This window comes from Hyperolius riggenbachi, chromosome 4 (assembly GCF_040937935.1).
Source record: "Hyperolius riggenbachi isolate aHypRig1 chromosome 4, aHypRig1.pri, whole genome shotgun sequence".
NCBI lineage: Eukaryota > Metazoa > Chordata > Amphibia > Anura > Hyperoliidae > Hyperolius > Hyperolius riggenbachi.
This window is the reverse complement of record NC_090649.1, coordinates 255824009-255846044: the sequence shown is the minus strand read 5'-3', so window position 1 is coordinate 255846044 and position 22036 is coordinate 255824009. Positions and strand designations below refer to the sequence as shown.

The following is a 22036-nucleotide window of genomic DNA, read 5'->3' as shown; positions in this document are numbered from 1 at the left end:
AAGGTCTGACAGATATCCTGCCACCTTTTGAGCCCCTATGCTCCAATCTCCACCACAGTCTACACCCTAGGTGTCTCCTTTCAGCTCAGCCTTGGGGACCCGTTAGCACTCCCAGCACTTGGTTACACCCAGGTCTTAACAAGGCAAAGTTTAGGGAGTGATGGCATGAGAGCAGAAGTACCTCTAACTCCACTAGTCTAGATCTGGGTAAGAAGGGTAGCCAGACAGTCCAGATTGGCAACAAGAAAACTTGTCAGGAAGTGCAGCACCAAACTGTTAGGGCCCGTTTCCACTATCGCGGACAACGCATGCGGATTCACATAGCCAATTCAAGTGGATGGGGCTGTTTCCACTTGTCAGTTTTCCTGTGCGTTTGCCTGTGCAGGATTTTTCTGCACGGCAGAGCCCTCAGAATTCGCTTGCGTGTGGAATGCAGGCGAATCGCACGCAATGTATTTAATAGGGAAATCGCATGTGTTTTCCCATGCGTTTTTGCTGCGAATTCGCATGCGATTTCGCATAGGTACCCATGTTAATTCACACAGGCAGTGACATGGTTAAAATCGCATTACCCTAGCCTATGCGAAATCGCGGCAAAAAACGCATGCAGAATCGCACCCGCACGCGATTTCGCCTGCGGTGATTCGCCGGCGATTCCCCAAAGCACTAGTGGAAATGAGCCCTTAAAGTAAACCAGATCTGAATGAAATTCAAAAATCATTAGTTACCCTCTGCTCTACTCTCATTGTGGGAAATAACAGTTGTTTCCAAATGCCAAAAAAAGCAAACAGCAGCTACTTCCACTAACCTTACCCGCAAGCAGTAAAAATGTCACCATATGATAGATGTCAGAATGTAGATCAGGGAGAGGAAAGATTTTACAATGGGCAAACACTGACTAAATAATTTATACATAATTATTGTAAAAATTAAGCACTTTTGTTCATTACGTTATTTTCACTGGAGTTCCTCTTTAAGCAAATTGGTGTAGACACACAGGTTGGATCTAAAGATCTCCCTCTGACACCTTTCTTGCCACTCTCACTGTATGCTCCGCTGCCTACTTTACCTTTCCCAATGCTTACGTGGTGCCCCAGCTGCTCACTTATTCACATCCGCTATGTGCTTACCTTACACCTAACCTAGTCACCATCTCTGGAATACCTCCTGACCACCATCCCTACAGTACCTACGACCCTGTCCTCTCCACCACCACTGCACCACAACTGTTCTACAGATGCTCACCTGCTCTCAGTTTACTGTGCCTTTTGGAAGCCAAATTTAGTAGTTGCTCTGTAGATCCATCCTCTTCTGAAAAATAGTGAATATCACTAGGCAAATGCAAACTTCATCATATTAACAACTTAAAGACCGATAGGGTATAATGAACAAACTCAGTTCTGTGTTACGTAAAAATAAGTCATACAGATATGCAGCACAAAAATAGACCAGATATTGCTATGAATAGTGTTTTGGCTAATTCTTTTCTGCCATTGGAATTCTATTTGTCGGACTTGCTCTGGCTAGCAGGTAATATTGTCGCTGTTTAAACTGTAAACCACTTTATGACTAACTGGATGAGTGGATGTTTTTCTAGAAGGCTTGTTAAAGAGTTTATTAAAATCCTTATCTTATTTGAGAGGATCTATGAACAGTGAATAAGCTGTAGTGTATTTAAAAGTGCTTAGGGCAACAACATGACCTGCTTTGGCTTAAATGCATACAAATAAGCTGCTTTTCAAGGTGAAACTGGTATATGTGAAACATTGTTTTCTTTTATATTAGGTTATCTCTCAAAACATTCAAGTCATATTCGTATTAATTTTGTGCCACCATCTCTGGCCTTTTGTAAGGAACACTGTTTTCAAATCCACATTTCTAGTTATTTATTTCTTCGGTTGATGCTAAAGCTGACATGGGCCTTAATTCAGTTAACTTTTTCCTAAGCTTTGTCACAGGAGAAGTTTTTTACAACATATCCATGATATACATTTTAACCCATTCGCGTTTCGTCGTTTTCACTTGAGAAATGTTCACCTCCCATTCATTAGCCTATAACTGTATCACTACTTATCACAATGAACTGATCTATATCTTGTTTTATCCGCCACCAATTAGGCTTTCTTTGGAGGGTACATTTTGCTAAGAGCCACTTTACTGTAAATGCATTTTAACAGGAAAAATAAGAAAAAAACGGAAAAAATCATTATTTCTCAGTTTTCAGCCATTATAGTTTTAAAATAATACATGCCTCCATAATTTAAAACTCACGTATTGTATTTCCCCATATGTCCCGGTTATTACACCGTTAAAATTATGTCCCTATCACAATGTATGGTGACAATATTTTATTTGGAAATGTGCATTTTTTCCGTTTTGCATCGATCACTATTTACAAGTTTAAAATAAAAAAAAAAATATAGCAAAATATCATCTTTACATTGATATTTAAAAAGTTTAGACCCTTAGGTAAATATTTAATTTTTTTTTTATTGTAATGGTTTTGTTTTTTATATTAAACATTCTATTTGGGTAGTTTTTGGGAGGGTGGGATGTAAACAATAGGTTTATAATGTAAATATGTGTTGATTTTTTTTTTTTTTTTTTTACTTTTAGCTGTAGTATTACTTTTTGGCCACAAGATGGCGGCCATGAGTTTGTTTACGTGACGTCACTCTAAGCGTAACAAACGCTTAGAGCGACGCATGGGGGAGGTAACAGCCAGAAAAGGCGCAGCTTCCGAGAGAAGCTGTCGCTTTTTCAGCGGGGGAGAGGAATCAGTGGTTGGGCACCATAGCCCGATTCACTGATTGCCTGGCTAACGAACCGCGGGCCGGGAGCGGGCGCGCGATCGGCCGCGGGAGCGTGCATGGTTCCTGGGCGTAGCTTTTACGTCCAGGAACCAAATTAGGTTAAGCTCCTTCCGAGTAAAAAAAAAAAGTAAAGCAAATCTACAGCAAAGTAAAAAAAATACTTGCCTACTTAAGAAAAGGGGCATGCATGAAAAAAGGGCGCAGGGTTTTCCGGTAGTACAATATCAATACTATTAGCAATATTCTACTGCTGAATCCGAATATTTTACTATGGCTAAACCTAACCCTACTCTCACACAGAGCCCCCTGGTGGAGCCTAAATCTAAGAAACCCCCCCACCTCCCTGTGCCTAAACCTAACAACCACCCATACAACCACCTAACAACCACCCATACTGACCCTAAGAACCCCCCCAGTTCCAAACTCTGCCCCCTCCTAAACCTTAGCTAAGCAGGTAATTTTCGGTGCCTCACGTGACCTGATTAGTGTCAGACATACTAAAGTACCTTGCAGAAATGCGAATTGCGGCATGCATACCAAAATTTATCGGTCATTGTAAAAGCCGCGATTTACAGCAAAGAAGGTAAATTTGGGCATCAAGAGGCGCCCGATAGCATGCGCACCACTTGCCCAAATTTGTCTTTTGCCGCAATTCGTGGCTTTTACAATAGGCACCCTATGGCGGCAATGGTTTTTTTTCTTTTCTCTAAGGGCTCCTGCGCCTTTTCCTGATACCGAAGATGGACGGCTCTGTATCCTATAAAGCCTTCCTGGTCCTCTCTCCGTACTTTTGTTCCACAGCTGACCCCTGTTGAGCCAGGGCTTGCGCATGTGCAGTACAGATGTGCCCGTCTTCTGAAGCACTCTGGGATGTGAGTGCTTCCAAAGCTTTTGACAGCAGTTGAGAGAGAGCCAGGAAGGCTCTATGGATCCAGAGCCTTTCCTCTTCTTATATTAACAGGTTTTTTTTTTGGTGGTGGTGGTGGGGGGGGGGGCTTCATGTCGCTTCATGTTTGCTTTAAAATAAGTTGTTTCAAATGAACTGGAGATTGAGATTGCTTTTCCTGAGCAGTTAGCATTCTTTTACTTTCTAGGTGTTGCAAGGGTAATTTGAAGACAAGTTTCCTCCAACGCAGTATTTTTGGAGAAAATATAATCAAATCAGAGCTGTGGTCTTAATGTGTCTGCACACTTTAATGAACAGTCTGATCTGCAGTCACCAGCTGACTTCCTTTAGGCTTACGTTTTAAGCTGTTTTGTATGTATTATTTAGTCAGAGATTGCCCATTGTAAAATCTTACCTCACCCTGATTTACGTTCTTAAATTTATCAGAGATGGTGGTATCTGTACTGTTGGCAAGGTGCATCACATTAAGATCATTGTCTTTCTTTTCCAATCTGTGTAGTAAGCAGGAACATCAGTTGATTTTGCAGAGTGCCTTGCCAGCATGACATCATAGCCTGGGAGTGCAGAGCTAAATACAGGTAGTCCTCGGTTAACGAACGAGATAGGGACTGTAGGTTCGTTCTTAACCTGAATCTGTACTTAAGTTGGAACATTGTGCCATCTCTGTCCCCTGTACCTCCTCTGTGCGGAACCCCCCCCCCCCCCCCCCCCGTGCCTCCAGTGTCCCCCTCTGTGTCACCTCTGCCTTTTGTACCTGTTAATACAAGTTTATAAAAGCCTTTTTTTTTTTTTATTCTTTTTTTTTAAAATCGATTTTCTCAAAAACTACAAGTCCAATTTGAAAAAAAAAATGTTTTGGCTTGTTCCCATGGAAACAGAGAATCCATGCCGTTCGTATCGATGGATCATTCGTAAGTCGGACGTTCGTAAGTCGTGGACTACCTGTATCAGCATACAGCCACATATACCATATTTTTTCATTTATAAGACACTCCTGACCATAAGACGCTCCTAGGTTTAGAGAACAGAAACAAGGGGAAAAAATATATATTAAATCTAGTGTGTCCGTGGTAAAGCGCATCATGTGGATTATTCCTCCTTTGTACCTTGTGCCCCCTTGTACCTCTTGTGTCTCCCTGTGTCCTCTATCCCCCATGTGTCCGCTTCTGCCCTCATTGTGTCCTCCTCTATGCCCCTTTGTGTCATCTTCTGCATTGGCACAGTGCAACATTGCAGCATGTTGGAGGTTCGTATTGGCAGGTGTTCACAATTTAGGAGCTCCCTGAATTTAGACTATGTGACGTGGTGACTTTTGTCCCCCACTTTTGGGAGAGAAAAAGTGAGTCTTCTAGTCCAAAAAATACAGTAGTTCTAAGCATTTTTGATGCTGAAACTAGGATAATTGATGTAAAGACTGGTATCCTGAATAATTTTTCTGTTCTGCTATGTGCCATGACAGGTGCTCTTCAAACATGGCTGCCTTGTTTGCACATCTATCTTTATGCAAAACAAGCTTGCATGATCACTTTATTAAACGCATTAAGGTCTCCTCTTGCCAACAGAAGCTGGGACTGTTTTTGCACTTTGCTTTCCTTCCTCTACATGGAGGTGGTGTGACATTGAACATTTCTTTAGAATAATGGAACTTCAGAGCTTATCAAGCATGCGTACTCTGATGATCTCTCTTCTTTGCAAACAAAAGCTTTACTGAGACCAGACAGGGCCCGCCAATGGCCCTTCTTTAGATGCTGTACTAGCTTTTCATTGGTGCTATAGTGGAATTGATCACCTCTATATGTGCTTTGAACAGTGATAATTGTTAACATATGGTTTCCCTCCCCTGCTTACACCTTTCTGGCAGTGCCACCTTCCTTGGAAGGTTTTGGAGCTTCATATCAATTATGTATACATTTCTTGAGGAAGCCCAATGTGAAACTTGCACCGGGCCCACCTCTCCTTAGTTATGACAGTGGCTGCTCAGTGTAGCGCTAAGATCCAACATGGCAGGTTAGTAAGCAACCTGTGCAGACCTCCGGGGACACCTGTACAAATTATATTCTTAGCTGAGATGGCCCTGACTTTCTGCCTCCCCCAAGAACAGTCTAGCATGTGTGCCATGTGTGTGAGGCTTTAACTGGGTCTTTGCAAAATAAACCACAAAGCCTTGTACGCATACAAGACTGTTCTTAGCCTAGGCAGACTCTGCTGAGAATAGTGTGTGTATATAGATGTATTTTGAGGTAACCTTAAGCAACAATCAGCAGTACTTACCCGCCTGTGGAAGCTGCTGTATTGTTACCAGCGCAGTTGTCCCTACTTTCATTATAGACACAGATCATGTCGTTAGGCTTTTGCCTATCTAGCCATCTTCAGGGACCCCACACTGTCACATGCAGGATCTAGTTTTTAAGGAAATTTTGCATGTGTGTACATATGGAGCAGAGAAGGAAAACTGAAATCTTGGAGCAACATTGTGATTTCGTATGTAACTGGAGTATTTGGAAAATGCTCCAAACCTCTTATCAATGTTTTTTTTTGTTTTTGTTTTTTTTTCAAACCGAACACACTAATTCATAAACTTGTACATCCTAAGGACCCAGAAACAAAACACAAGCAATGGAACCTGATGTAATACAACTTCAGAGTACTGAGGAGGGGAACCGTGAGACCATGTAACCCCTGACTAAGCACATTGCAGCATAGAAGGGTTAACTCTGAAGGTCAAGCTTCTGCAGTCTGCCTATATCTCAAGAAGAGATGCTTTTGAGGATGTGGAGATGCACGTTGTGGACACAGAAAAAATGACATGAAAGAGGTCATCAATGTCAAACTGGAATAACTATCCCTTCAACACCATTTGCCATCAACATACAGTGCTGTTTAATTGTGTCTGTCTAGTTGTTTTGGATTGTACACACCATCATCTAGACACTTAAACAGCAAACATCTGCAAATCTGTGTCAAGTAGCTACACTGTTGGCTGATCTAAATAGATTCACTGTACTCCTAAAATGTTTAGAAATCTCCTCAACCTCATTAGAACTGAAGAAGTTGTCCTGTCCTGTGATGAAACACGTTCTAGAACAGAACATGCCCATCTTTTAGATATATATTTGCATTTTCACATGGAAAGGACTGGTGTCTGCTGGCAGTAGTAGACTACAGTAGAGTCCCAGTTATTCATCGCCAATGGAGATCAGCAGATGCCGGGTAAGTGTGCTTTCTGGTTGCTTGAGACTTGAGACTCAAAGATAAATAGACCTAGCTAATACAGCACTATACCCCACTCTATATACATACCATGAACTCTGCATTAAATGTTAAAATACAGTAATTAAAAGTAATACCTTGGGAGAGCCATGGAACACAGTCCCAGAGCCCAGAAACAGCCTAAGAAGTTGCCATTCACCACTGTGAGTACTGCCAAAGATTTGTGCTGGTTGGTTGAGACTGCTGGTTAGTTGAATTCTGGATAACCGGGACTCTGCTGTATTAGGAAACTAAAGTGTTTTTTTTTTCTTTTAGTAGCAACTGTGAAATAGTAATACAGTGATGTGAAAAAAAAGCCTAATTTTTTTCTTTAGCATGCATGGATACGTCAACATTTTTATTCCAACTGTATATTCGCATAGGTGATATCACTGGAAAAAATATGTAAATTTGACTGTACCATCATTTATGTAACATGCAATTGCTATGTCCTTCTGTGGTAGAAGTACTATTTTTAAGAAAATGTGAGGATGACCTATAGAGCTCTTTCACACAATTTTACAATGTGATTTTGAGTTTTGCGATTTTTCTCTGTTCACCTCAATGGAAATGCATAAAAAATTATAGCAAGGTGGGCGTTAGGAAAAATCATAATGGCTTCAGCGTGAATGTGTTCTCGCGATTACTATTATAAAGGAGCTGGCCTTGTGATCAGGAAACCGGCAGCGTTCGGAAAATTGGATCAGAATACACTTGGTGTGAAAGGGCCCATACTTAGTTAGCTTTGACTAGTACACTAAAGTGTTTTTTAGGCAACCTGGAATTGTTTGCAGGACTTTGAGTCCAGAAGTAGTGGTGCCTTTTCTTCTTTCATAAAATTTCATAAAATCAATCTGTTGTATAATCCTGGAAGAAAAGGCTTTGAAACAGACATTGTTTGTTAGCTGTTCTTGGTCCCGACAGTTCAAGAGATAGAACTCAACAGTAACAGCATCTTGATTTTTCTTTAGCTTAACTTTCTTCAAACCACATGGTAATATTCTCTTAGCAGCAGTAGGAAAGGATTACGCCATGCTGGAAGTGGTCTGACTGAAGCTATAAATAGCTGTGTGGATTGCACACAAAGAAAAGAATGTAAAACAATAGGAATCCAAATGGCTGGTATGTCTGCTGCATTTTCCTAGAAGACACATCAATAAATGCCTAAATAAAGACTTCTCCAGATTTTTTTACAGTGTGGACTGAGGAGACCTTTCTGTTCATATGTTGGGACTGCATAAAAGTATGCAAAACAAAACAAAATGTACGGTGTTGTTGAATATAGGAGCAAGCATAATCGCCATATGGGATTTTATGATCTTTATCAGGCTGATCACACAGATATAAAAGCTAATGTTATGAATCATTCAAGGTCTGATTATGTAATATGTTTACTGAATTAGAACCTAGCGTGAAGTATACATTATACCGGTAGTTAATTTACTCCTCATTTTACCCTAACATAGGACCGGCAGTTGAACAGGGGATTAACTCACCGGTTCACCGTGAAATGTGCATCATTCTTAAAACCCATAGAGCTTCTGCTGGTGGGGCAGTTTAAGAATTACGCCCATTTCCCAGTGAATGGGTGAGTTATTCACCCATTCAATCACCTATCCTATGTTAGGGGGCGTAAATTAACTACTGCATAATGTATATTACAGCCTTGGTAATGTATAAACCTTGTATACAAGAGTGGTATACAGTATTAGAACAGTGTGTTAAAAGAGGAACAAACAGTGGGGGGATGATGGGATTGCTGATGTTTTGGACAGCTATTCCCTTTTTCCTTTTGCTGCCTGCATCCACTGGTTATGTTATGTGCCATACCTGAAATGGGAATTACAGGAAGTGGTTATTTAACGCTAAAATCATAACATGCCAGAACACTAATTATTTTCAGAACAATATATTTGCATCAACTAGTAATGCTAGTATATAGGGTTTTTTTTGTTGCTCTTAGCAGTCAAGTACATGCGTGGTCTCCAAGTATCAAATATCCATGATAAACCATTTCTTATTGACCTCTGCATATATTCAGGAACTGATATAAGACAATTAAGCTGTGTTTTCACTTGTGCTGGACCACAGGCAGCCAGCGGGAGCCGTTGGTCCGCAGTAGCCTGGGGCAGATGCGCTTCCCCAGATGCTATATGGGGGAATGCATCCACCTGCCTGGGATCATCACGAACTGCACAGAAGTGTGGTCCGCTTAGGGCCTGTACACACTGCTGCGCTTGCGATTTTGCTTGCGTCTTTCAGTGTGTACAGGCCCTTATTACTCGCTGATCTGTTGCAGAGTGACAAGTGTGAATGGCTCCTAATTTTAAAATGGGAGCCATTCACTGTGGAGCGGAGAACGTTTAAAAAAAAGTCTGTTCCTGTGCTCAAGTGGGAACAGAGCCTTAATGGTCTGTATGTACCTATTGTAGAGGCCAGCCACTAGAAGGCAGGGTTCACACTAAGGCTCCGCTTACAATGAATCCAGTGCATCCTTAGGGCTCGTTCACACTTGGGCAATTAGCAGGGGTTTTCTCGCTAATTGCTGAATCACCAGCAATTACTAGCTATTTTTAAAAGCGCTAGCGCAATGTTAACTATATAGCAGTGATCTCACTTCTGCGATCGCTGGCGATATGTGATTAGTGCTAGATTCAAAACACACTACATGCAGCAATTTTTTGCGTTTTTTTTGTGATCACGATTGCAGTGTATTTCAATGGAGATCGCTCGAAAAACAAAAAAATGTTCAGTGAATTGTATGCGTTAATCGCGTAAAAATTGCCAGTGCAAAACACTAGCACTCATCGCTAGCATTTTGTGCTTGTAAGTGTGAATGGGCCCTAACACATTGCTAGCCCAGCAGGGATGTGCAACAAACACCAATTTATGACAATGGCATTGCATAAAAAGGCATGCAGTAGTGCATTGGATACTAAGCGTTGCAACACATTCATTGTAAGTTGTCATTGACCTGTATTGGAGCGTGCTGCACATCTGTTTTACGTTGCGCTACATTGCACGCCGTGTAAACTAGCCCTTACGAGGAACGTGTGGGATTTTGCTTCCTGCAAATGTGCTTTAAATCTGACAGCCCATGGTAATGAATGGGCTTGTTGACAATGCATTTTTTGTATGTGAGGGAAAAGACAACTTGCAGTATTTTTGCACATACAGTGGGTGTTTCTCAATTACAGTCATTAGCTACCGGTAGTAGTCTAACCATGCAGCTTGTGATGAAGACGTGCGTGGTGTGCAGGAGAATGATGTGCATGCTGTATGTCTGAACCCTTCAAGAAGGAAAACAGTTCAGCCATCCAAACACTTAAAAGTATAGGAGAGCTGGAGGGTATAGGCACATATTTTATAAGGCTCTACGGGCACATCCAAACTGCTTATATCCTTATACTCCATTAATAATTCAGTGGGGCAAGGTGCTATAGACTACCAACTTAAGATTCAACATATATTATGACTTTCAATAAACCTTATTAAATGGTACTTGTAGGGTGAAAAGTTAGATACTTCAGTAAAAGGAAGCCTCTGCATAAACCAGAGGCTTCCCTCCATCCTCCTCGACCGCACTGATCCAGCACTGGGACCCTCAGAATATATTCGACAAGAGCTTATCAAATATGTTCTTGTAGCTACACTACGTCTGTACCCAATTAGCGAGAATCCTCTGGATCATCCACAGGCTTCCCATGTCCTCTTCAACCCCACTGTTGCTACCAGGACCCTATTCTTCACACACAAGCTTCCCTACCTACCAGCACATGTGCACTGTGGCCTGCACTGCACATGTGCTGGTAGGTAGGGAAGCTTGTGTGTGAAGAGGGTGTCCTGGTAGCAACAGTGGGGTTGAAGAGGACATGGGAAGCCTGTGAAAGATCCAGAGGATTCTCGCTAATTGGGTAAGTATCTACATTTCCCCCCTTCACAGGCTTGCTTTAATCTGTGCTTATGGTGCCACAATGTGACTTATTTAACATAAGGATTAAACAGTATTATTTCAAACAGGAGAACCATTGTGGTAAGGCGATGATGAATATGTAGATAACTGCTCTACAACTATTTCATGACCAAAACTACAGAGATGGGAGGTATTTTGGTCTTTGTTCATAGGCTAGTTTTTGTTTTAGGCTTGAGTGCAGGGTTATAGTTAGGTATATGGCATGAAATTAGGTCTGTTTAGATTGGTGAGGTGACATGCTTAGGGAGGGGAGGATAGGGTTAGGGAATAATATTGCTATATTTTTTTTAGATGCTCAAATACATTAACTTTTAGTTATGAAAAGGCACCAAGATAGTAAAAAGAAAATGTTTATTACCTGCTAACGGACACAGTGTGAAAATTGAATGAATTGCCCAGTACAAAATAAAGAGGCCTTGGTCATTCCCAGTAGGCTTAAAATATATTTGTGTAATCATCATTAAAAAGAGATGTTAGCGGCACATATGACCGTGTAATGGTGGCATTGTATACCCATATTCCCTACCCAAAACCGTATATTTACCTTCCACATTGTTGTGAATATAGGTAAATACCATCTTTGTTTATGGTTGCTACTGAGTACAGCCAACTCCCCCCTGAGCATGGTCATTGCTGCAACCACAGCTCACAATGTCATGGGAGAGGACATCTTCGTACTCGCCTAAATTAGCTGGGTGGGGCACCCGCTGTAAGACACTATGGAGAACACTGTAGAGCTGTGTAAATAATGTAATAAAATGACAGTCTAGCCCTTATTTCTGTCCAGTTAACATTTGCACTAATACACTGGAGGCTCAGGTTCTTACAAATGACTGATTGACACTAGTTTTTGTTAAAATTGCAAATAAAAAAGTCCATATTTAATGTAACTCATTGCTTTGGGAGCCTCTGTCTTCTCTGTTGCCTGAAGGAGAGTATTTTCCGTTCTTTGTGATGTTTACTGAATATGGTAGAATTCATCTCCTAAAATGATTGTTAGAAACACTACATGTTTCTGTGGCAAGAGGAGTTTGTAAATGTCTTCTAATTTACACAAGAGGAAAACATCAATTAGAAAACCTAATGAGAGAACGTATTCTGAACTGGTATACTCTACAGAATGGAGTATTCAAGTGTTCCAGCTTTGAAGAGGTGTCTCACTAAGCAGGAGCTTGATGAGCTTGTTCTCCATTGATTTCAATTTGATTTTAATGTGCTTCTGTTTAGAGCCCTTCTGTTGAGAGTGTGGAATGAAAAAAGGAGGAGATGCCTTTGATAAGACAGTAGTTAATTTATCTCTCATAATGAGTTGTAGTTACTACTGACAAGCTTACAAATCAATACCAATAAACTTGAGCAAGCCTTTAGCAGGTGATGAAAATGTTGCATGTTTATCAGGCACCATAGATACATATAACATCAAAAAATAAAAGCGCTCTGGTGTGATGATCTGATCTTATAGGGGATGTGCGCTGGACTTTGTTATAACCATAGATGCATAGTCATATACAGTATACATATACCTGGGATTTGTTAGCATCTGACCCTGCAACACTACGAGATTTTATGTCTCCAAACCATAATTTAAACACAACTCAGCTGGCTACTGGCTTACTTTGTGTCAAATGTAGGTTTGATAAGTCAATAAGGCTTGGTTCACATTTATATGGAAAACGTGCAGTTTTCCACAGCAGATAGTAGGATATGTTCACAAACCCTATGTTCTCTCTAGCCTAGGTTCTCAAGACCTGGTACACATGGACTTAATGGGGGTACACAAAATATTCATAGCCATTATATTTTAGTATGTTTTGAGATTAAAAATGGTAAACCATTTATAAGCAAACCTGAAAAAGTAAAGAAATGTTTAAGGATTTATACAGAATTTTAGAGTATTCCCAAAAAATGATATATGCACCAAGGGGTACTTGAGATGATGTTACACACAGTAGAGGGGTACTTGGCCAATAAAGTCTTTAACAAAGGAGTACATACTGTAATAATGTGAGGATCTGTAGCATCCGTTCATACGTGTCCAGATCTGTTGTGTATGTTGTAGTGAGCGGAACGCAGGATTGAGTGGTGCGCACTAATTTCAGACAGCAGGTGAAAGTCAGATGTGTCATATAAAGTTTCTGATGCAATGGATACAGCAGAGACACTCTGTTGCAAGAGTCCATGGTGTGGATGATACAGAAAGAAGTGTGAATTTAGCCTCATGAGTTTGGATGTAGGTTTTGAATATTATGTTATGCCTGTTGTTCCACTTTAACTAAAGGTGCATTGGTAGTATTAGAGAACACATGGAAAAGGTTCAGGGAACAAGTATTGTTGTTATTAACATTCTCTTGGTGCTTTAATTATGAAGTACATGTTTGAATTGAATTAAATAATTAGTTTTTTTTTTAATTAGATGGATTAGGGATGGTCAATGAAATGCTAATAATCTGACTTGCATGTTAAGTAAGTGCAGCTACAATTTGGCGAATTAAAGCTGACCATCCCCAAGAATAAGCAATACTTTCTCTCTTCACCCTTGCATTACTTTCCTCCATGCCATACTGTACAACCAGCATAAAGGTATACATGGAACAGATGCTTTTCATAAGGCATAATGTACATTATCAGGGAGCTGTAAGAGTACCAACATGTTTGTCCTTGTCTGTACAATCCACGTGGGTACACATCCCATGGAGGACACTGATAAGATGACAAATAAGTTATATGACCAAGCCATTGATGGTGATCACTCTGGTTTACAAGATGTATAGAAGGGGCACAAACGTTTTGAGCATTTAGAGGATTAATTATGTCAGTTTATATTTAAATATTTAAAATGCCTTATAAATCTTTGCTTTCATGACCATATAAATGGCTGCATTTCAAGGCTGTGTATGTTTATTAGACTTTTTTTTAATTTATTCTGCTTTGGTGGAAGAAGAATTTTGAATGAGTCTTTCTTGAATTCATTTATCTGAACTCCACTCTGAACACCCACATCTCCCTCTGTTCAATATGTTGCTGTCTAACATTACTAGGAAAAAATTCAAGAAGGATTCAGATGTGGTGTACTCTGATGAAATTTACATCTTAGACCTTTACAAAGAAATTTTTCTAAAGGTGGCTCTTCAGGATTACATTTTTTTTTCAGTAAAAACATTAAATCTAACACAAATCTATTACAAGTAATTAGCATATTCACTAATGATGTTTGTTCTATTTATCAAACCTTGACTTGATAAATCTGTTTTTAGTGGGGGTGTGGGGATATGGAGGCTTGGTCACGGTTAGGAGCTAAGAGGTAAAAAAAATACAAACGGGAATAATTAAGATGTATATTTCCCACAGCTTGTCATGTAAACGAAGGGTCTGATGCAGTAGACTCCAGTAAACTTACCGTGCACAGGGAGCGCACTGCAATTTTACCGTTACCAGCGTAGGGGGAGTGCCAGCGATAAGCCAATAGTGCTGTGCATGTTACCATAGCAATGGAGGTCTAAACCCAGTAATGCACGTGGCACTAATGGGTTAAATGCTAGTGCTACCCCTGTACTAGTAATGGTAAAATTACTGTGCACTCTGCGCACGTCAACTTTACTGGACTTTACTGCATCAGGCCCCAAATGACATACTAGTTACTATAGGGGATTTAAGTGAGAGGATAGGGAAGTCAATAAGGGCCCTTTTCCACTAGCAATCGCAATCACAAACACCAGCGATTGGGATTTTTCATTAATTTTGGTATGCAATTGCAATTTTTCATTTGCATTGCATTATCACTCTTATAATCGCTCCAGAAAGGGATTGCGATTTGCAAATCTAATCACGATAGTGGAAAATACATGATTTCTGTACCCTAGCGATTAAAAAATCGCTATCGATTTTGCGATTTAGCTGTGCTGTGAGAAAGAAACTTAGTGAGATATGAACAATGACTTAATTGTTATTTTGAAGATATGCATTTATTACTAATGAATAGTGCCTACAATGCTAATTAGCACTCGCTGATTATGAAAGAGGAAACTGCCGCGAAAATCTAATAATGGCCATTGATCACAGGACGGAGAATTCCATTGATCACCGTGGACAAACAGGGTACAGAAGAGGAGGAAGAGACTGAGGAGTAGACTAAACAGGAAGTATGATGTGTGGATGTTTATTTTGGTTTTAATTTCCACTTCAGATTTGCTTTAAATGTCCTAAGCTGTAAATGTAGGAACTTTCAAGAGGAACTGTCGTGAAAATCTTAACATTTATAACACATACAAATAAGAAGTACATTTCTCCCAGAGTAAAATGAGCCATGAATTACTCTTCTCTTATGTTGCTGTCACTTACAGTAGGTAATACAAATCTGACATTACCGACAGGTTTTGGGCTAGCCCATCTTCTCATAGGGGAGGGGGGTTCTCAGGGTTTTCTTTATTTTTAAAAGCACTTAGTGAATGGCAGTTGCTCCAGCAAACTGCCAAAATAGTGTGCAGGAAGGCTGGCCAGCATCTTTGTTTTAATCCTTTTCAGGGAATGTCTTTATAAAGCATAAAAGCCATGCTGAGAATCCCCCGTGAAGAGATGGATTAGCCCAAAACCTGTCGGTAATGTCAGATTTCTACTACCTACTGTAAAGTAACAGCAACATAGGAGAAAAGTAATTTATGGCTCATTTTACTCTGGGAGAAATGGACTTCTTATTTGTATGCATTTTAAATTTTTAAGATTTTCTCGACAGTTCCTCTTGAAAGTTCCTACATTTACAGCTTAGGACATTTAAAGAGACTCTAACAACCTTTTCAGCCTTATTTCTTCTATCCTATAAGTTCCTATACCTTTTCTAATGTGGTCTGTCTTACTGCAGCCTTTCCTAGTTGCACAGTGGCTGTATTATCTCTGTTATATAATCTAATCTTCTTTCCTTTGTCAGCTTTGTCTGCTCAGGCAGGAATGTGCTGCTCTGCTGTGATAGGTCGAAGTTATACACACCCTCTCCACGCCCCCTTCAGGCTCTGTATGCGTCACAGACTGAGCTTCTCTCAGCCTATCACATGCTGGTTAGCGGCCATGTTTTTTGTTTGTAAACACTGCCTAAAACTGGCAGTTACAAGCCAGGATTGCAGCAGGGAGTGGCAGAAACAACAAAGAGGGGCCCAGGAGAACATAATGAATAGAATGGTATGTTTTTTATTGTAAGAATTTTAGAGTACAGATTCTCTTTAAAGCAAACCTGAAGTGGAAATTAAAACAAAAATAAACATCCACACATCATAACTCTTGTGTAGTCTACTCCTCAGTCTCTTCCTTCTCTCCTGTACCTTGTTTGTCCACTGTGATCAATGGAATTCTCCGTCCTGTGATCAATGACCATTACTCCATAACTGCTTCCCGATCAGCACACTTTTAAACTGTAATATCGTTCACTTGAGCCATAGGGACACATGGACTTGTCCTTTCAGTTACAACTGACAACTGCATCTTATCTATTTCAGTTTTGACAAAATCTTGTCAGAACTGGAAGGAATGGTGGTAAGAAGAAAATGGTGAGCTTCTGAGAGGAACTAATGGCGAAGTAAGCATGTAATATTCGTTTGTAGGTACATCATGTGTTTGCTTTAAATAATTTTACTTGGTTCAGGTTCACTTTAAGGCTCGCATATTGGTGTAGAGTGAATGATTTATGTATAGAATTATATACTGGAGTTATGAATACCATTTACTCATTGCTTTGTTATGTATCTGCTGTCAGTATGCTCTTGCATGCACAGTGCCTATAAGCAAATTGTTTCTCCCATCATAGAGATATAAAAACTTGAGGTGAAACCTTTCTCTATTAGTCTTTTACTGTGAACTATTTGGTGGCTGAAAGCTTCAAGTTGTTGTTTTTCTTTTCTGAAAGGAGGATTCTGACAGCTAGACCTGACCAGAGAAGTCACAAGGATCTTTCAAGTGAGGTGAGTCTATTCATTTTATTTCTGAAAAGGTGCATGGAGTAGTTATACAGCATTTGTGCAGAAAGAAGAATGTGTTAACAAGTGTGCAAGTTCTTGACTCTGCCCAGGTACTAAAAGAACCAGTACAAAGTATATCAGCTCTTTTAAATGAAACCCTTCACATAGAAGTGTTTTTGCGTACAGTGCCTTTGTGGACCACAGTTTTGGCTTGCCACATGGTAGGCATAAGCGAGATAATATTTTAATAGACTAGATGTTAGATTTGATATAAACCTAGAATCTAATAGAAGAAAACTTTAAACTACGGCACCTATGTATTGGGTATAAAATATTGGTCATACTTGCCTGTTCTTTACCCAGTTGATGCCATTGGGAGCACAAAGGGGGAATTGACAGCATTAGTACACAGCCAAGGCTCCCAAAAGTTTGTGTTGCATCAGGCAATAAAAAGCTAGCCACTCTACTGGCTATATTTACATTGGGCACCTCTTCTGATGAAATCTTTGCCTTGTATCTACTAGTGCAAAGTGGAAGATCCGTTAAATGATCAACATTTGGAAGACATTGATTGTGTACTTGATCTGCCACAAATTATATAGCCTTTCCCTTGCATGACACCGGTGGAAGAGAGCGGGTCATATCCGCTTTTGCTAGAGAGAACACTACTTTTCATTTCTGTACATTTTTTTGGATATGACGGAGAAGGTAGCCAAGTATGGATCATTTTTAATTTTCTATGGAAGGGTCATCATTATCACTCCGATGTTCCATTATTGATTAAAGCTGAATGGCTTTCTCATATATCCCAAACATTACCAACATGGGTGTGCTGATGAGGTGAAAGTGTCAGAGGAGATCCAGATTTACTCCTAGTAGAACCTTCTAGCGTGGGCTGTAATTGGTTCTCAGCACAGTATATACGTTTTGAAAGCAAAATCAATAACTGCAGCACAGTATTCACCATAGAGCAGAATGAACGTTAAAGAGAAACTCCGACCAAGAATTGAACTTTATCCCAATCAGTAGCTGATACCCACTTTTACATGAGAAAAATAATGATTTTCACAAACAGACCATCAGGGGGCGCTGTATGACTGATTTTGTGCTGAAACCCCTCCCACAAGAGGCTCTGGTACCGTACGGTACTCTGGGCAAACTGCCACAATGTAACAATGTTCAGACAGGAAATAGCTGCTTACAGCTGTCTGTTAAAGCCAGACCAGCTCCATAATCTGCCCACAGTAACAATGTCACCATGTAAAACATGTCAGAATGTGAATTTGGGAGAGGAAAGATTTTACAATGAGCAAACACTGACTAAATCATGTATACATAATTATTGTAAAAATGAAGCACTTTTTTTATTACATTATTTTCACTGGAGTTCCTCTTTAACATGTTTAGTGCTGTAGCTAATGCCTATTTTACTGGAGAAGTAGCCACAGATCCAGTGAGTCTTTTACTGTCAGGCTAGGTTTCCACTTGTGCGATTTTTATTTTTTTTTTGTTTTTGATTTTTTTGTTTTGATTTTTTTTTTTTTATTTATTTTCCTACCTCCCACAAATTTTCGCTATGAAAATTTGCATTTCTTTGAAAACCAATGATTGTGAATGGGCTAGTTTCTATTTCATGCAAATTATCGCATGAAACTGTATGCATGCCTATATAATGCGAAAAATCGTTTTCAGTTGCGAATTTTCGCATCTGTATTCTTACCTGGAAAAGGAACTAGCTGTTATTAGGCAGAACATGTAAATTAGGGCCATTGCTAAAATTTGCATACAACTTATATAAGCTAGCATGTTTTTTTTCTGGGGGGGGGGGTCAGAAAATTCACATATGGTTTTCCTGATGTGAAAAAGCAGTGCTACAGTGGAAATGTATCCTCATTCTATGTAAATATATGTGACATGCTATACATCAGGGTTTGAAAATGTCATTCCATTCATCTGCCTGAATGGCTTTGGGACATTATCCCCCCATCCTTTCAGAACCTGTATGAGCCAAAACCAATTCTGGGTACAACGGTTTGTACTTTGCAAAATAAATAATTCTGATTTTGTTTCTGAATGTGCCTGTGGGTTAGCAGTAACTGTTAAATGTTAGTGCTAAGGAACTGCACATAAAAGCGTTGATTAGCAAGTAGAAAGAGTACTACCGTATTAGCTGTGTAGTTCTAATTTGTAAAGCTGTGCCATTAAATGGTTAATTTAAATACATCTCATTTAAAACAATCTGGTTCGTGTACTATTGCATGCCCTCAGTGCATACATGTAAAGAACATCTCCATGGTAACCCTAATCGGCAAAAGCTGGATGTGTGGCAAACCGTAACATATTTTCCATTTGTTGCTTTCACACATTTATAAATGACATTCAGAGTTGTATAAAAGGTGTAGTTTCTGTACCTGTGTTTTATTTGCTCTTGGATGCATCCTTTATGGTTAAATTTACAATAATACCTAAAGATGCAGGTAAAAATGTAATTCAAAAATATCTACACATATTTATCAGTCTACTGATATGGGAAGATTGGGGTTGCGTCTTAAAACTTAAAGACAGTCTGAAGCGAGAATAAATCTCACTTCAGACCTCATAGTTAGCAGGGGCATGTGTGCCCCTGCTAAAACGCCGCTATCCTGCGGCTTAACGGGGGTCCCTTCACCCCCAAATCCCCTCGGTGCAGCGGGGAGCGCTTCCTGGTTGGGGCAGGGCTAACCGCCCTGCCCCACGCGCGTCTGTCAGACGCGTATCTCCGCCTCTCCCCCGCCCCTCTCAGTCTTCCTTCACTGAGAGGGGCGGGGGAGAGGTGGCGATGCGCGTCTGATAGACTCGACTGGAGACAGGGCTGCAGCCGTTAGCCCTGCCTCCAGGAAGAAGAAGATTTACGACCAACTTGCGACCAAGTCTTGCGGGGGTGGGTTTGGGGGTGAAGGGACCCCCGTTTAGCCGCGGGATATCGGCGTTTTAACAGGGGCACACATGCCCCTGCTAACTATGAGCTCTGAAGCAAGATTTATTCTCGCTTTAGAGTCTCTTTAAGGTGGCCACACACGATGCAATAAAATGATGTGATTTTATGGCAATTAGATAAAAACGATCAGATTTTCCCAAAACATCGAAAGCTTTTATTTTATTCCAGCAAGAAATCCGATCAGATTTCCATTTTTTTTATTTGATAAAATTTGATTGGGAGTGCTGGATTTTTCTGATGAATTTTTATAAAAATTGAATGGTGTGTTAGATTATGAATTTCCTTATATATATACACTCCCAAACAATGTTCTCAGATTTTACAATCATTTTTTTTCCATAATTGGGTAAAAATGTCACGTGTGTGTGTGTGTGTGTGTGGGGGGGGGGGGGGGGGGGTACATTGGACAGATTTTTGAAGTGTTACAATCAGTGAAAAAAATTGATTGCAATTCTTGAATTGAAAAGATGTTTAAAAAAATGGTATGGTGTGTGGCCACCTTTAACCTGATTAAACCTTTACAGATTTTTCCCAAATCACGATCCATTTCGCTACTTGGAATTACTGTAAATGTGAATGCTCCTATATAACCTCAGCTTGTCAACAATGCTCTCACTGTCCACTCACTGCCTCGTTTCATCTCTCATCCATTCCTTTCTTACACAGGACAAAATACTAGTGTATACCCCAATCCTATCCTGCCATGATGAGTGCAACATGCTCCTCTGTGGCCTGCGGACTAACATATTAGCACTTCACCAATCCATACAGAACTCTGCTTCTTTTATCATTCTGCAACTCATGCTTCTCTCTGCTTGCTCTTCATTGGCTACCACTTGAAATTCATAAATGCAGCCTGCAAAGCTCTCCAGTCTTACTTTTCCATCCATGCTGTGCTGCAGGTGATCCAGGATGGAGATTCCACTTTCCTTTACCACCTCCATGACTACCAGTGAAATGTTTTGCGACGCTATTATAGTGGATGGGGACAAACCTTAGGTTTAGCTTACTATAATGTTTATTGGTTCATACCACACTACATGATTGTTCTTGCCTGTGGATGTTTCTACAGATCAAAACCTTTTTGTATCTTTTTCTGCATCTTTTTGGATCATTAAAATAAAAAGCTAACTGCTATTTTTTGTTCTCCGATTATTTATTTTATCTTTTAGATGTCCTTGTTGTACAATACAGACAAACCTTAGGGCTCATTTCCACTAGGAGCCGCAGCTGGTTCCGATTTGCCCACAGCTGTGAAGCCCCAGCCTGAAACATTAAGCCGTGCCATGCGCAGCTATAGGAATTTGGCTGCATGCTGCATAAATCTGCAGCACGTCGTCCAGATTTGCTCTGCAGTGCAAGCCACTAGTTAAATACGCAGCATTTCCTTGCCCCACTCTTATGCGGGAAAACTGTGCAGATTTGGCCCGTATTTGGGCATAGTGGAAATAGGCCCTTTAAAATCACGTGGATACAGATCAAAAGTTTCACACTTATGAGCCAAGATCAGAGACTCCATGCTGCATTGTCTCCAGGCTCACCAAAATAAAATAATTTGAAGGGAACATGAAGTGAGGAATATGGAGGCTACATACGCTTTAGTTGTTTTTGTATCACACACCTGCAACACACATGCAGTCAGTGGAGCAGAATCTGATCTGCCTGCTTATTCTGGGCCCGTGATTAGAGGCAGAGCATCAGTATAGAAGTCAAAACAACTGGTATTGTTTAATTAGAGAATGAAGATGGCAGCCTTTGTATTCCTCTCACTTTAGTTTGTCTTGTAAGAATACTTCCAGTGTAATAGACCGAGCCTGTCATGTCAGGCTCTGTCCTAATGCTGCCAGGATCAGGGGATCTCAGGGCTAATAGCTTACCTGATCAGCTGTAATTTACTAGACGGGATTCTCTGCCCCCCCCCCCCCTCCCCCTACATTTGGAGAATCTACCTGTCTAGCTTTCTTTTTAAAAATCTTCTGAAGCTCTTGGGCCACCCCGACTGCGTTGCCATGGACGGCTCCCAACTCAGCAGCTATGGCCTAATTGATTGCTCATGAGGTTTGGGTGTGCCACAGCAACGCAGCCAGGGGTGGCCACAGAGCTTCGGAATACTTTGTAAAAATAGTTGCAACGGTCTTACCAAGGAGAGGGGCAGAGTCACATGTCTAATGAATT

At 40.4% G+C, this 22036-nt stretch overlaps 1 protein-coding gene across 9 annotated transcripts in view; it reads left to right on the top strand.

Moving 5' to 3' along the window:
- The window catches only part of BACH2 (BTB domain and CNC homolog 2), a 351992-nt gene that overhangs the window by 110556 nt on the left and 219400 nt on the right, over nucleotides 1-22036 (top strand). For 8 of the 9 annotated variants that reach the window (XM_068231170.1, XM_068231163.1, XM_068231166.1 and 5 more), the window contains one exon: nucleotides 16833-16887. The gene's annotated coding sequence lies outside the window, so the exon portion shown is untranslated. Of the gene's footprint in view, nucleotides 1-16832; nucleotides 16888-20527; nucleotides 20956-22036 lie in introns of those variants that run through there. The other variant, XR_011019318.1, reaches the window with a different exon arrangement.